The sequence below is a fragment of the Thalassophryne amazonica genome, chromosome 12 (genome assembly GCF_902500255.1).
Source record: "Thalassophryne amazonica chromosome 12, fThaAma1.1, whole genome shotgun sequence".
NCBI lineage: Eukaryota > Metazoa > Chordata > Actinopteri > Batrachoidiformes > Batrachoididae > Thalassophryne > Thalassophryne amazonica.
Window position 1 is genome coordinate 16,700,523 of NC_047114.1, and position 15,228 is coordinate 16,715,750.

General features: G+C 39.9%; 1 protein-coding gene across 1 annotated transcript in view; it reads left to right on the plus strand.

Annotated features, from left to right (window-relative positions):
• Positions 1-4,046: 4,046 nt before the first annotated feature.
• Positions 4,047-15,228, plus strand: part of blvra (biliverdin reductase A) — a 47,637-nt gene continuing 36,455 nt past the window's right edge. The window contains exon 1 of the mRNA XM_034182820.1: positions 4,047-4,173. The gene's annotated coding sequence lies outside the window, so the exon portion shown is untranslated. The remainder of the gene's footprint in view (positions 4,174-15,228) is intronic.

The following is a 15,228-nucleotide window of genomic DNA, read 5'->3' on the forward strand; positions in this document are numbered from 1 at the left end:
GTTTTTTGTATTTGGTCCTGAGTTTAGACACAGCTGACTGTGAACAACCACATCTTTTGCAACATTGCATGATGGTTTACTCTCTTTTAAGAGTTTGATAATCCTCTCCTTGTTTCAACTGACATCTCTCGTGTTGGAGCCATGATTCATGTCAGTCCACTTGGTGCAACAGCTATCCAAGGTGTGATCACTCCTTTTTAGATGCAGACTAATGAGCATCTGATATGATGCAGGTGTTGTTTTGGGAATGAAATTTACAGGGTGATTCCATAATTTTTTCCTCAGAATTGAGTGATTTCCATATTTTTTTTCCTCTGCTTGGTCTAAAAAAGTAACCGTTACTGACTGCCACACCATTTTTTTTTTCTTGATTTCTTATAGTGTTTCTTAAAGCCAGAAAGTTGCCATTTGAAATGACTTTAGTTTTGTGTCATGTGTGTGATCTGCTTTTTTTCTACAAAATTAAACAACTGAATGAACATCCTCCGAGGCCGGTGATTCCATAATTTTTTCCAGGGGTTGTAAATATCATTGCCACATTAGGCAGGTTTCCATTAACCTTCTAAATTGCACAATTTCAAGTAGCAAATTGAAACATGTTTAATGGAAATGCGAGTATGTAAAAAATAAAAATAAAAATAAATAAAAAGGGTCCACAGATCCCATCTATTTCATGGCCATTACAGAAGAAGACACCCACACCCATCTCTGGATGGAGCTACAACTCGGACAGAAAGGGGGAAAAAAACAGATCAGGTGGCAGAAAGACTACAAATAAGGTATAATTTGTCAGCATTAAGCAACAAGAAAAAGAAGAAATAGTAAGGAGGGGAGGTGATGGTCTAGTGGTTAAGGCGTTGGGCTTGAGACCAGAAGATCCTCATTCAATCCCTGCCTGACTGGAAAATCACTAAGGGCCCTTGGGCAAGGTCTTTAATCCCCTATTGCTCCTGGTGTAGTAAGCGCCTTGTAGCAGCACCCTGACATCGGGGTGAATGTGAGGCATAATTGTAAAGCGCTTTGAGTGTCTGATGCAGATGGAAAAGCTATATAAATGCAGTCCATTTACTAAGGTGATCGCCGGCCACTAGCCCTACCTAAGCTTAACTAACAGACCCGACTTTAGATAAAGTTGAGGCCGCTACCCCTCCATTTACTAAAAATGAATTAAAAGGATAAGAAACATAGTAACATACTATGCCAGGATGCACCCATACGAAAGGGAAAATAAGTGCATCTTAAGTCTGGACTTGAAAGTCTCCACAGAATCTGACTGTTTTATTGATGCAGGGATCATTCCGCAGAATAGGGGCACAATAAGAGAACACTCTGTGACCTGTAGACTTTTTATTCACCCTAGTGACACAAAGTAGTCCTGCACCCTGAGAACACAGAGCCTGGGCCGTACGTAGGGTTTTATTAGGTCAGCTAAGTAGGGAGGTGCGAGTCTAAATAATTTTTAATGTGCAGGTTTCAACCAGGAACTTTCTGCACTGAACCAGCGCACTTACCATTTGGCCACCAACCCTGCTAACTAAAAATGATCAAATAAAGGTCAAAATTGTTGATGCCTAATTGTGAAATTCTGGAATGTCCCAAGAAACTTGGTACCACACAGAATTAACATCACTCAGAAAGGAGGCCCAAATGAACCCCAGGAATTAATAAACATCTACACTGAAGGTCCATCAGAACCTCAGGAGCTGATGAAGACGTCGGAGATATCAGATTGAAATGTGACATCATGACGATAAAGAGAACGCTCCATCGTTGTGACCTAAAAGGGCGTCACCACGTAGGAAACCATTAATATAAAAACCAGACGAGGTGCTTTTTTTTTATGTGGACTTAAATTGGACATTTATAATTAACACATAATGTTTTGACCAATGAAACGTGAAGTTGTAGAAATTGTTTTTTGTTGCCAAGGTGCATGTACACTCAACAAAATATAAACGCAACACTTTTGGTTTTGCTCCCATTTTGTATGAGATGAACTCAAAGATCTAAAACTTTTTTCCACTACACAATATCACCATTTCCCTCAAATATTGTTCACAAACCAGTCTAAATCTGTGATAGTGAGCACTTCTCTTTTGCTGAGATAATCCATCCCACCTCACAGGTGTGTCATATCAAGATGCTGATTAGACACCATGATTAGTGCACAGGTTTGCCTTAGACTGCCCACAATAAAAGGCCACTCTGAAGGTGCAGTTTTATCACACAGCACAATGCCACAGATGTCGCAAGATTTGAGGGAGCATGCAATTGGCATGCTGACAGCAGGAAGTCAACCAGAGCTGTTGCTCGTGTATTGAATGTTCATTTCTCTACCATAAGCCGTCTTCAAAGGTGTTTCAGAGAATTTGGCAGTACCCACCAGCCTCACAACCGCAGACCACGTGTACCACACCAGCCCAGGACCTCCACATCCAGCATGTTCACCTCCAAGATCGTCTAGACCAGCCACTCGGACAGCTGCTGAAACATCGGTTTGCATAACCAAAGAATTTCTGCACAAACTGTCAGAAACCGTCTCAGGGAAGCTCATCTGCATGCTCGTTGTCCTCATCGAGGTCTCGACCTGACTCCAGTTCGTCGTCATAACCAACTTGAGTGGGCAAATGCCACATTCGCTGGTGTTTGGCACGTTGGAGAGGTGTTCTCTTCACAGATGATCCCGGTTCACACTGTTCAGGCAGATGGCAGACAGCGTGTGTGGCGTCGTGTGGGTGAGCGGTTTTCTGATGTCATGTGTGTGGATCGAGTGACCCGTGGTGGTGGGTTATGGTATTGGCAGGCGTCTGTTATGGACGAAGAACACAGGTGCATTTATTTGATGGCATTTTGAATGCACAGAGATACCGTGACGAGATCTGAGGCCCATTGTTGTGCCATTCAGAACATCACCTCATGTTGCAGCAGGATAATGCACGGCCCCATGTTTGCAAGGATCTGTACACAATTCTTGGAAGCTGAAAATGTCCGTTCTTGCATGGCCGGCATACTCACCAGACATGTCACCCATTGAGCATGTTTGGGATGCTCTGGACCGTCATATACGACAGCGTGATCAGTTCCTGCCAATATCGAGCAACTTCGCACAACCATTGAAGAGGATGACCAACTTCCCAGCCACAATTGACAACCTGACCAACTCTATGCGAAAGAGATGTGTTGCACTGCATGAGCAAATGGTGGTCACACCAGATACTGACTGGTATCCCCCCCCCCCCCCCCCCCCCCCAATAAAACAAACTGCACCTTTCAGAGTGGCCTTTTATTGTGGACAGTCTAAGCACACCTGTTTGCACTAATCATGTGTCTAATCAGCATCTTGATATGCAAGCAAGGCACAGGGGCAGGGCACAGGTACAGGCACAGGTACAGGGTGCAAGTGCAATGCAAAGGCGCAAGCAAGGCACGGGCAGGGCACAGGGTACAGGGTGCAAGTGCAAATGCCAGAAGCAAGGCACAGGGTACGGGCACAGGGTACAGGGTGCAAGGTGCAAGGTGCAAAGGCGCAGAGCAAGGCACAGGGTACAGGGCACAGGCCCAGGGTACAAAAACGCTGAACCATACATAGCTGCATGCATGACGTTTGAAGGAAAACAAAATCCGCGTGAAAGTCAGTTGATGTGCTGGCAGTTCTTTGCACCTGCCAAGTAGCACTGAGTGGAGCTGGTAGGATCATAGATATTCTGTGGGTAGGATGACCGGACCAATATGGCGGCCGATGCAGCGTCTCAACTGGCCTGAAATGAACCAGTAGATTGTAATAGTAAATTGACTTTATTGACGAGTCTGATCCCTTTGAAAAATGACCAATTACACGTATTTGTATTGAGTTCGCGATATTTTCTACAGCCACAATGGCCACAAGAGGGCGCTCGGGTAAAGTCCGCGCCCCTATTTCTTATTAATACGAATACGTCGAACTCCACACCCGAACAGCTGTGACGGTAATGCCTGTGTTAGTTTGCAAACCGCCATAAACTCGACAGAAGAAGAAGAACGTTGCTTTATTATTTGGGTTACGTCATTCATAGATCGTGGTTAGAGCTTCTCGTCAGCTGTCTGAGTGAAGACCGCGTCCGCTCTGCTTTTCATTTAGCTCTATAGTTACAGGGACGTTGATTTTCAAGAGCGTGACTGAAGTATTAAATTCAGGTAAGATGAAACGTTCTGTTCTTTCTTTAAAGACAACGTTACTACAGCACGGCGGCTTCATGGTTCGCGCTGTTTTTTTCAGAATGTACAGGTTCTGTACATTTTGCGTGGAGTGAACGTGTCTGAGTTAAATGCACAGAGAGTGATTTACAAATATGTTTGAAGATGACAATACACGTGCACAAATCGAGGAATATTTGTAAATTACCCTCTTTGCATTTGCGGGTTTGACAGTGTTGCTTTGTGTGAATCGCGAGCTGTTTGTGGATTTGTGAAGTTTTGCGCTCAATATTGCGGAAGTGGAGCAACTTTTTTTTTTTGATTGAAAAGTTGCACATACAGCGCATTTACATAACTGAACAAAAATTGCCAGGGGGTAACAATAATAAAAATAAAGTTACATTAGGTACAGTTCATACAGTGTGTCCATGCTGATAATGTTTTTGATTTTTATGCAAATAAACATTTACAACTATGGCGAGAAAAAAAAAACTTCTCCAGTTTGACATAGTGCCAGAACAGGCTATTTCAAAACAAAGAAGTAAAAATGGGAAAATAAAGGGAAAAAACACACACACAAATAGAGAAAAATCAAATTATCAACTAGGGGTGTTCATAAAGGTTCAGTTCGTTAATCATTTGATATAGTTCTACAGCTTGTTTTTTTATCCATAAATTTTATAGATAAGAAGTGGCAGAGTTCTTGTGGAAAGTGAAGAAGGATGACTTTGTTTTCAAAAAACATTTGTGACTGAAAAATTTACCCAGAATAATTATTACATTAATGACATTTTCAAGTTTCTTTTCATTTTTAGAGTTCCAAAGATAATGTAGTTTTTAGAAAATTAATGTAAGTTTGCAGGCATCGCCCGATTGTCCGGGTTTAAAACGTTCAGATTCTTTATTTTCATCACTTGGAACCAAAATACCTGACCGCTGCCTTGTCCCGCATCTCGCGAGAGAACGTCTTCGGTTTTTCCCGCCACTTTCCGCGTAGAGGACAATCGGAAACATGATCATGTGCGCGTGAGACCACTGTATGGAGTGCGCGTTTGTAGTAGAGGCTGACATTTTTTCGGGAATCCCACGGATGGGAGTCAACTTTGCTGTTTATCACGTGATTGGGAGCGGGAGCGGGAACCAAAGTTTTAGGCAGCGAGCCGTCCTGCTGTCATTTGAGCGGTCAGTTTTCGAAAAAGACACCGAAAAAATAGCGGGCGGCTTTGCTTAAAGCCGTCTAAAATTAACTGGGTCCCATCGCTGTAGCCGTGTGTGTGCGCGCGCGTGTGCGTGCACGCGAGTGGGCTGGCTGGAGGGGAGGGAGGGCGCGCTGAGCACAGAGTGAAAAACAACACAAACTAAACTGGCTGCTTTTATTTGTTCTGACGGTACGTCCTGTTCACACCGTGTGCACGTGTCGGTGACAGTTATACTGAAATTATGAGATGAAATAAATTGGTCAAAATTCCTTGAAATGAAATATGAATGAACAGAAAAAAAAAAAAAAATCACACACACGTGTGATTTAAACAAAAACCTGATGTGGAGAAACTGCAGTGATGTTCAGAAGCAGAAATCACATAAAGCAGCTGAGAACTCTTAGCAGGCTGTTATTTTACAAAGATATTTATTTTAGATGACTTAATGTAGTTGTTTAATGTTCAAGCACAAAGCGTGACTGAGGAAAAAAAAGGAAATGAAAGTCAGAATAAAAATACAAACTGCTGATTTTTATTTTCAAAATTATTAGGCTGCAGCTCTGCATTTCGTTTATTTCAAAGTAAGTTACCGCTTATTTTCAAAAATCACGAGTCAAAGCAGTCTGCATTGTTCAGCTTTTCCTGCATGTTTGTGTATTTTTTCCTTCTTGTAAGAGTTTGGTTTTTGTTTGTGCTACTAAAAAGTTTTTAAAAACAATAAAATGTTAACACTTTTCTTATAGCAGTTCTTTAATTTCAGAAATGGAACAGAAACAACCACAAATCAAAACAAGTAGGGACTGTATGTAAAATGAAGATGAAAATAGAAATGTTGTATAAAGGGATGAGATATTTCCGCGGATTTGACAGTCCCAGGGGTTGATTTTGTGAAACGTCCAAATCCGTTGAGAAAATTTTAGGGGGGGGGGGGGTAGAATGCAAAAAAAAATTAATGCCAGGAGTACCTTTGTTTAATAAAATTGTCGTCTATTCAGAACACTGAGTGGTCTTTGTTTTTATCGCCGACGCGCAAGTTCGATCAGTCCGTCAGTCAGCCGAACGCGGAAGTAACGCTGTGCTGATCAGTGACCAGTATGAAGTAGGTGCACAATGAGCATGTAGTGTAAGGGGGAGATAACGGTGTAGTCTTTCAACTTCCAATATTCGGTAGTTTTCTCTCCAACACATCATAAAAACCGAGACGGTATCGAAGCGCAGTCAAAGCTATTACTTACGCACGTTTTCATTGGTTATTACAAAGCTCATGACCAATCAGCGCAAAGGTTATATATGCGTTTCTCCCGCCCTTACATGTATGTTTGTTGACAAGTGTGCCATGCTGAAAGTGGAGAATGCTGAAGTCTAGTTATGAAAAAATTTTGGTTACAAAAATACACATGTACAGTAGATGGTCTTAGTAAGAGTTTACAGTTTGAATTATAGATATGAACACCTGGCATTTATAGTAGTTTTTAATATCATTTTAGCGCAATTTACATGTTTTACAACTGCAAAATGCTTCATCCGCCGGGGCCACAGGCCCCTAGACCCTGGCTTATTTTCCTCTGAAAATCGAATTTGCCAATCTCATCTCTGGTTATATTCCCAGTTTCTCACTCACACCCACAGAAGCCAAACATTCTTCCAGCATTCCAGCAAGTGAGGGTGGCTTCCCTCACTTGTCTTCTTCCAGCATGGACATTTAGTTTTTGAGAACTGCCTACCTGACACAGATTTATCATAAAGTACCACACTGTATTTCTGAATGATTGATGTAAATAAAGTCTAAGAAATATTCAGTGAGTTGGAAATGTTCATGTATTCATCCTCTGACATTTCCCAAGAAAACTGGCTGTAATATTAACTAATTCTTCCATTAACAATAAACTGCCCTGTCCCAACTTTTTTCTTGGAAAATGCTGCAGGCCTCAATTGTAGGAATGGATATCCATCCATCCATCCATTTTCTTCCACTTTATCCGGTCGGGTCGCGGGGGCAGCAGCTCAAGCAAAGCCGCCCAGACCTCCCGATCCACACACACCTCCCCCAGCTTCTCCGGAGGAACCCCAAGGTGTTCCCAAGCCAACCGAGAGATGTAGTCCCTCCAGCGTGTCCTGGGTCTTCCCCGGGGCCTCCTCCCAATGGGACGTGCCTGGAACACCTCTCCACCGAGGCGTCCAGGGGGCATCCGGAAAAATGCCTGAGCCACCTCAACTGACTCTTTTCGACGTGGAGGAGCAGCAGCTCGACTCCGAGCTCCTCCCGAGTGACCGAGCTCCTCACCTATCTCTAAGGGAGCGCCCAGCCACCCTGCGGAGGAAACTCATCTCGGCCACTTGTACTCGCAATCTTGTTCTTTCGGTCATGAGCCAAATCTCATGACCATAGGTGAGGATCGGAACGGAGATCGATCGGTAAATCGAGAGCTTTGCCCCCCTACTCAGCTCTCTTCACCACGACGGTCCGATACAGCGATGGCATCACTGCAGATGCTGCACCGATCCGTCTATCGATCTCACGCTCCATCCGTCCCTCACTCGTGAACAAGACCCCAAGATACTTAAACTCCTCCCTTGAGGCAAGGACACTCCACCGACCTGAAGAGGGCAAAGCACCTTTTTCCGGTCGAGAACCATGGCCTCGGATTTGGAGGTGCTGATTTTCATCCCGGACGCTTCACACTCAGCTGCAAACCGCCCCAGTGCACGCTGAAGGTCCTGATTTGACGAAGCCAACAGAACCACATCGTCCGCAAACAGCAGAGACAAGATTCTGTGGTTCCCAAACCAGACCCCCTCTACACCCTGGCTGCGCCTAGAAATTCTGTCCATAAAAGTAATGAACAGAACCGGTGACAAAGGGCAGCCCAGGCGGAGGCCAACGTGCACTGGAAACAGGTTTGACTTACTACCAGCAATGCAAACCAAGCTCCTGCTGTGGTCGTACAGGGACCGGATAGCCCTTAGCAAAGGACCCCGTACTCCCGGAGCATCCCCCACAGGGTGCCCCGAGGGACACGGTCGAACGCCTTCTCCAGATCCACAAAACACATGTGGACTGGTTGGGCGAACTCCCATGAACCCTCGAGTTCCCGATGGAGCGTGTAGAGCTGGTCCAGTGTGCCGCGACCAGGACAAAAACCACACTGCAGGAATGGATATATTAACAAAAAATAAATAACAGAAAAAATAAAGCTGATCTCATCAGTAATACAGTCTGCAGTTACAGAAATAAAGACAAAGTAAATGTCAGGATCATTACATGTCCATCACACCACATTTTGAAAAACTATAAGACCACAGGCCATGCCTTATTTATGTTTTGCTCTTTAGTGACTTTTTTTTTATTTATTTTTTAATTTGGTTTAAGGCAATAAGTATTACCACAGATGAACTGTTTCTGTTGCCACATCTTCTGAAATAAAATTATCAAACTTTTACCACCCACACAAGAGAGTGACAGTATTAACTTTTTCATGAAGTGATATGTCACAGCAAAGTAGATGCGATAAATATTTAATCTGAATCTCAGTCCCAGAAAATGTTGAAATGTAATGATTTTTCTATTTCAGCTTGCAATTCTTATGTTGAAATATTAAAGTACTTGCAAACAAAAGAAGCATGACAGGTTTTTATTAAGTGACAAGTCAGAGCAAAGTATATGTGATAAATATTTAATTTGAATCTCACTCACGGGTTGTCCGGAACAACCAGCTTTTCCTGTAGGACAAGTAAACTGCCAGGGTTACTTGTCCTATGGACAAATACACTAAAAAGTTTAATGTCAATGCCTGGTTTGGAACTTTGGGAAAAGCCAGTATTGCACATCATCCCACAGGGCTTTACTATACATACAATCATAAATAAATGCTCTGTCGACTTCAATGTCCCCTTTACAAAATGAACAAATGTTACTATCAGTAGCAAAACGATGTCTGAGAAATTCTTTTGAGGAATAAACATCTTGAGAAAATTTTGAAATGGACTTCCTTAGCTTTTGGGGGAATGGAAGTTTTAGATAATTTTGTTCTGATGTTTTTTTTTTGTTTTTTTTAATTTGTTCAGAAGAGAACAATTGGGAAATAGAATTTGGATTTGTTCTGTAGGGGAAAGGGCATTAGTAAAGAGTGTCCTAATTTTATAATTGGGGAGTTTGTTAGCAGTAATGTGCCCATTTACCAAAAGCTCAGGAAGGACAGAGGTTCTGCAAGTCAGGCATTTGAAGATTACATGCCGTAGACCCAATATTCGGAGGAATGATTGGTGATATTTAGAAAACTCTTTGTCTATTTGTAGTTATATTTGACAATGAATTCTTCAAATGTAATAATTACCTTTTATTTTAATAATGCATACTGACCCAATACCTTTTTCGTGCCAATTTTAACAATATAGATTTTTTTTTTTCTAACTTTTATGTAACAACATTCCAACGGAGAGTATTGTGAGGCTATAATATGTTTGTATATAGTTTCCAGTATAATAAAACTTGCTGGTGAAAAGAAGAGTTTTATGGGCAGGTTTTTAATGTCAAAACACATCTAAGTAAAGACTAATTCCACCCAGATCAGAAAATATTTTACTGGAATATGAAACCATAGGCTATTTTTGATTTCTTAAAGACCTAAGCCAATTATTTTAAGGTTGCCATTAAGGCTGTCAAATTCAATAGCTTGCAAACCGCCATCTTCAAACTGTTTAATTGAATTACCTTATCTAATATAGTGTATTTTCTGTTTCCAAATGAATTCAAAGTTAATTGGTTAATAGATTTGATTGGTGATTTGCGTATTCCTAATGTGTATGCAGGGTATACAAGTCTGGAAATACTACCATTTTGGTGAGAAATATTCTTCCCAGAATAGATAAATCTTTTGCAGTTTCTCCCAAATATTAAGATTTTCCAATCAGTCCGATTTTTAGTGATATGCATACCCAAATATTTGACAGTGGATTTTACAGGGATATTAAAAGCAGTAGATATAGTACAGTCTTTAAAGGTAAAATCTCACATTTGTTTAAATTTAGTTTTAAATCTGAAACTGGAAAACTTTCTCAATAATTTGGAGGATTAGGGGAATTTCACTCAGGTTGTTTAAAAAGATGGTAACTAACTGATGGAGAACTTTTTAATAGAACAGTGAATTTACCAAATTCAGCATTCTAATTAGTATGGAAAGCATTCTCGTAGCTGCAATAAATAGCAGTGGTGAAATTGGCCATCCTGTTAAATACCTTTGTTGATTTTAAATCTTTGTGAGGTGCCATGTGGAAGACAGACTGAGCTCTTTGCATCTCTGTATAGTAATCTAATTACATAATGACATTATTTCTAAACCCAAAGAGATCTAAAGCTTGGAACATAAACTCATGTTCTGTCATGTCAAAGGCTTTGTTAAAATCTAAAAGTAGTATAAAACCTTCAGTTTCAACTAGGGAGCTATAATCAATCAGGTCCAAAATAAGGCAGATATTATTGTGATATAGAGCGTCCTTTTAAAAATCCAGAGCTGGGTGTCAGAATAATTTGGGTCATGCCTGATTTATATCTGTTAGCAAAAATATGGGTTAGGAGTTTATAATCATTATTCAATAATGTAATAGGTCTTAAGTTGTCAAGAAGAGTTGGATCTTTACTGGGTTTAGGTATGAGTGTGATCATGCCTTGTTTCATAGTGTGTGTAAGAGAACCATTTTCTAAAATTTCTGTAAGCATTCCAAAAACAAGGGTTCTGATATGAGTCTAATAAAATTTTAAAAAGTTACCGTCAGTCCATCACAGCCTGGGGCTCTATCATTGGATAAAGCACTTAAGGCTTTATCTAATTCTTCTTGTTTGAAATTTCCATCAATTTTGGGAATCAAGTGTTGAATAGATTGATAGAAAGTCTCAACCTTGGCTTAGCATATGAAGAGGGGTATAAATAGCTGTAAAATTTTCTTTGGATATTATTTGAGGGTCTGTACATAGCTGATTAGCAATTTGCAAACTATTTATAGCATTTCTTTCTAGTCTTATTTGTTTCTAATCTACAGAAATATGCAGTGCTTTTCTTACCATCTTCTATCCTCCTAGCTCAGGATTTTAGATATGCTCCTTTGGCTTTTTTGTATAAATATCATCTAAATTAGATTGTAAAATCGACTTGCATTGTTTATCATCATCATTAAAAAGGGTTTTGAACAGATATGGTTAAGTTCTTTTAGAATTTCTATTTCTTTTTGTTTATTCTGGTAAGCTAGTAATTTACTATGTTGTTTGAGATTTGGCGGTACTTTAAAAATTCCCACTTTTCTGTGTAAGACTTTAAGTTTTTATCAATACAAATTAGCTCTAGTTGTTCAAGAATTTCATTCCTAAAATTTTCATTTGTAAGCAGTGTTGAGTTTAAATTTCCAGTAAACCTCTGTATTACATTTTTCCAATTGATGTGTGACATTAAGTTGTATCAAACAGTGATCGGTTAAAGGTGCTGCTGAGATACTAGCTTATACATTATGTTGTAGTATATTGTCCGAGACTAGCCAGAAGTCAATCCGAGATTTAGCTGAGCCATCGGGTTTTGAACCATGAAAGGCCTGAGCTGAAGGATTTGCTAATCTCCAAGGGTCTGTTAAATTAAAATCTAGGCAGAAGTTATGTACACTTGAATTTGCATGGTTAGACTGGTATTTAGAGGGTGATCTATCAAGCCATTCATTATATACCATATTGAAGTCTCTCCCAATATAATATTGAGTATTTGTGAGTCAGTTATTTCATATGATTGCTTATTTCAGCTAACATAATTTTGTTCTGTGTAACACTGTTGTCCCCATAAATATTGCAGAGAATCAGAAAGCTATTTTCCACTTTGAGAACACACATTAGCCAATGGCCCAGATGTCTTTCCTTTGAGTTTCTATCTTGTTCCGAAAGTTTTTGAATAAAAAAGCTATACCAGCTGATTTGTTAGTACCATGACAAAGGATTATTTTATCACCCCTGCTGATTAGACCAAAAGTTCTCATCTGTCTCAACAGAGTGTGTTTCCTGTAGTAATACAGTTGTTTTTACATTCTTACAAAATAAAAATATAGATTTTCTTTTATTACTATCTCTCAAGCCCCTAGCATTCAACGATACACAGTTAAATTGGAAAGAAAAAAAGACATAAAAGGAAAAAGAAAGAAACAAGTAAACAATTAACTGTACTTCAAGTACTCAGGTGAAGTAGTAGTTAAGGTTTTAAACCACTGAATCCCTTGAACTGAACTCAGAAAAGTGCAATAGACCTCCAAAATGCATTGTAACAGCGTACAAACAGGTTTGTAAAGATATGAACTTTGAACCTGCCTATTTAAACTTAAAATATAACTTGTTTTATTATTAATTAATTATTACGATTAAGAATTTAGTGCTCCTCCTATAGTGGTGTAACAAAGGATTAAGTTTCAGTAGATATACAGATGCGGGCGGTCAGGCAGGCAAGAAAGACTCCATTGATGTAACTGACGTGTTCTCGGTAGTAGGCGTTTTTCCCCTCCGCTCTGGCTTGCTCCATTTTGGGCCAAAAGTAGCAGAGCTCTTGCCTCCCTGTTGAACTTGCAGAAATCTTGCTTGAAGTAGATGCCTAGCTCCTTGCACATCTTAGAATCTTTGGTCAGCTTCCAGAAGGCGTCTTGGTGGTATCTATTGAGAACTGGATTAGTATTTGTCGAGGTCTCCCTCCTTCTTTTTTCCCTAGACGATGTACGTTGTCCACTGCATGTCCAGCGATATGGCACAATGTGGCGAGATCTTGGCCAGAATGTTAACTTCTTTGCGAGTATTTTCGTCATTTTTTTCCTTTACGCCTGGATTATCACATTCCCACGGCGCTTGTACTGTTCTAGTTCCAGCGCACTTTCTTTCAAACTCCACATTTTCTTTGGTGAGAGTAGATTTGTCTTTCTCCAAACCAGACAGTTTTAGCTTTACAGTCTTTTATGTCGGCTGTCAGTTTGTTAATGGCTTATACAATGATGGAGCTGTTAACTTCTTCATTTTGGGACACAATTACCTTGCTAGGTGGCACTGGTGTTTAGTGGGCGTAGGTGGAGTTTTTCTTTTTGTTGACAGCGTCGAAACCTCCATTGCATATCCGTGGTCAGTCATGGAGCTCTTGGACGCTACCGCTAGCTTCGTTTTTTTTTCCGTCATCTTTTTCTCTTTTTTCCAGCAGTTTGGTTTGGTTCAAAAAGTTTTAAGAGATATCTTAAAAAAAATTTAAGCAGAAACAGTAACCTTGATTGGAGTTCAAAGTAGAGGCTTAAGCCGGTTCCCCAGGATTTGTGAGCGACAGCTTAAAAGAGGTTGCCTGCCCGACCGCCATCTTGCCGGACATCTGCTGGGAAGTGAGCAACTCTATGAATACGACTCGGTAAAATTAGAAGATGTTCGCGGCTCAATAGATCTTAAGAGAAACGCTGTAGAAAAACAAACACTAGTTGTAACCTCATGAAGGTAGACAACGAGCTACAACCTTATTTTTATCCATATGAGCCATCCTCTGAGCCGGAAAATAACTGATCTGAACAAACAGGCGGCAGAAAATTATTGAATAAAACATTGTAATAAGGAGTAATATCACCAAATTCACTGCACACATCAGTGGCGTTCTGCTTATTATACTACAGAGCTCAGTTTGGGAAAATGTCATGTGAAACTTTGGCTACTTTTTTTTTTTTTTTTTAATTTTCAATAGCATCAGTGTAGGGTAAGATGTAATCAAAGTCACTGCAAACAGTGGGGTCCTGCTGGTTATACTACAGCACTCGGTTTGGAAAAAGTAATAAATTATGTACTTTATTTATAACTTTTCATTTTACAAGAAACGGAAACACAACATACACACATCCTTCTGCTCTCCCCAACCACAAAGCCCTCCCATCCCAAAACAAGACAAATAAACTGAAGAGAGAATGGAATTTTTTGTTGTTTAATTTTTCATTAGCATCAATGTCATGAGGTGTGGTGTCACCAAATTCACTGCACACAACAGTGGTGTCCTGTTGTATACTACAGCACTCAGTTTGGAAAAAGTAATAAAAAAAAAAAAATGGAGAATTTTTTTTATTGTTTCAATTTTCAATAGCATCAAAGTCATAAGTCATGGTGACACAAAATTTACTGCACACAAGAGTGGGGTGCTGCTGGTTATACTACAGAACTCAGTTTAAAAAAGTAATTTTAAAAATGAAGAATTTTTTATTTCAATTTTCAGTAGCATCAAAGTCATAAGGCATAGTGACACAAAATTTACTGCACACAACAGTGGGGTCCTGCTGATTATAATACAGCACTCACTTTGGGGGGGAAAAAAGTAATTTTAAAAATGTTGGAGAATTTTTATTGTTTAATTTTCAATAGCATCAATGTAATATGGTGTGGTGTCACTAAATTTACTGCACACAACAGTGGGGTGCTGCTGGTTATACTACAGCACTCACTTTGGAAAAAAGTAATTCAAAAAAAATTTGAAGAATTTTTTTATTGTTTAAATTTTCAATAGCATCAATGTCATAAGGTGTGGTGTCACCAACTTTACTGCAGACAGCAGTGGGGTGTTGCTAGTTATACTACAGCAGTCAGTTTGGAAAAATGTAATTTCAAAAATTTGGGAGAATTTTTTTTATTGTTTCATTTTCAGTAGCATCAATGTCATAAGGTTATGACATCAACAGGACACCACTGTTGTGTGCAGTAAATTTTGTGTTACTATCCCCCCCCCAGTTTATTTGTCTTGTTTTGGGATGGGAGGGCTTTGTGGTTGGGGGGAGCAGAAGGATATGTATGTGTTGTGTTTTATTTCTTGTAAAATGAAAAGTTATAAAT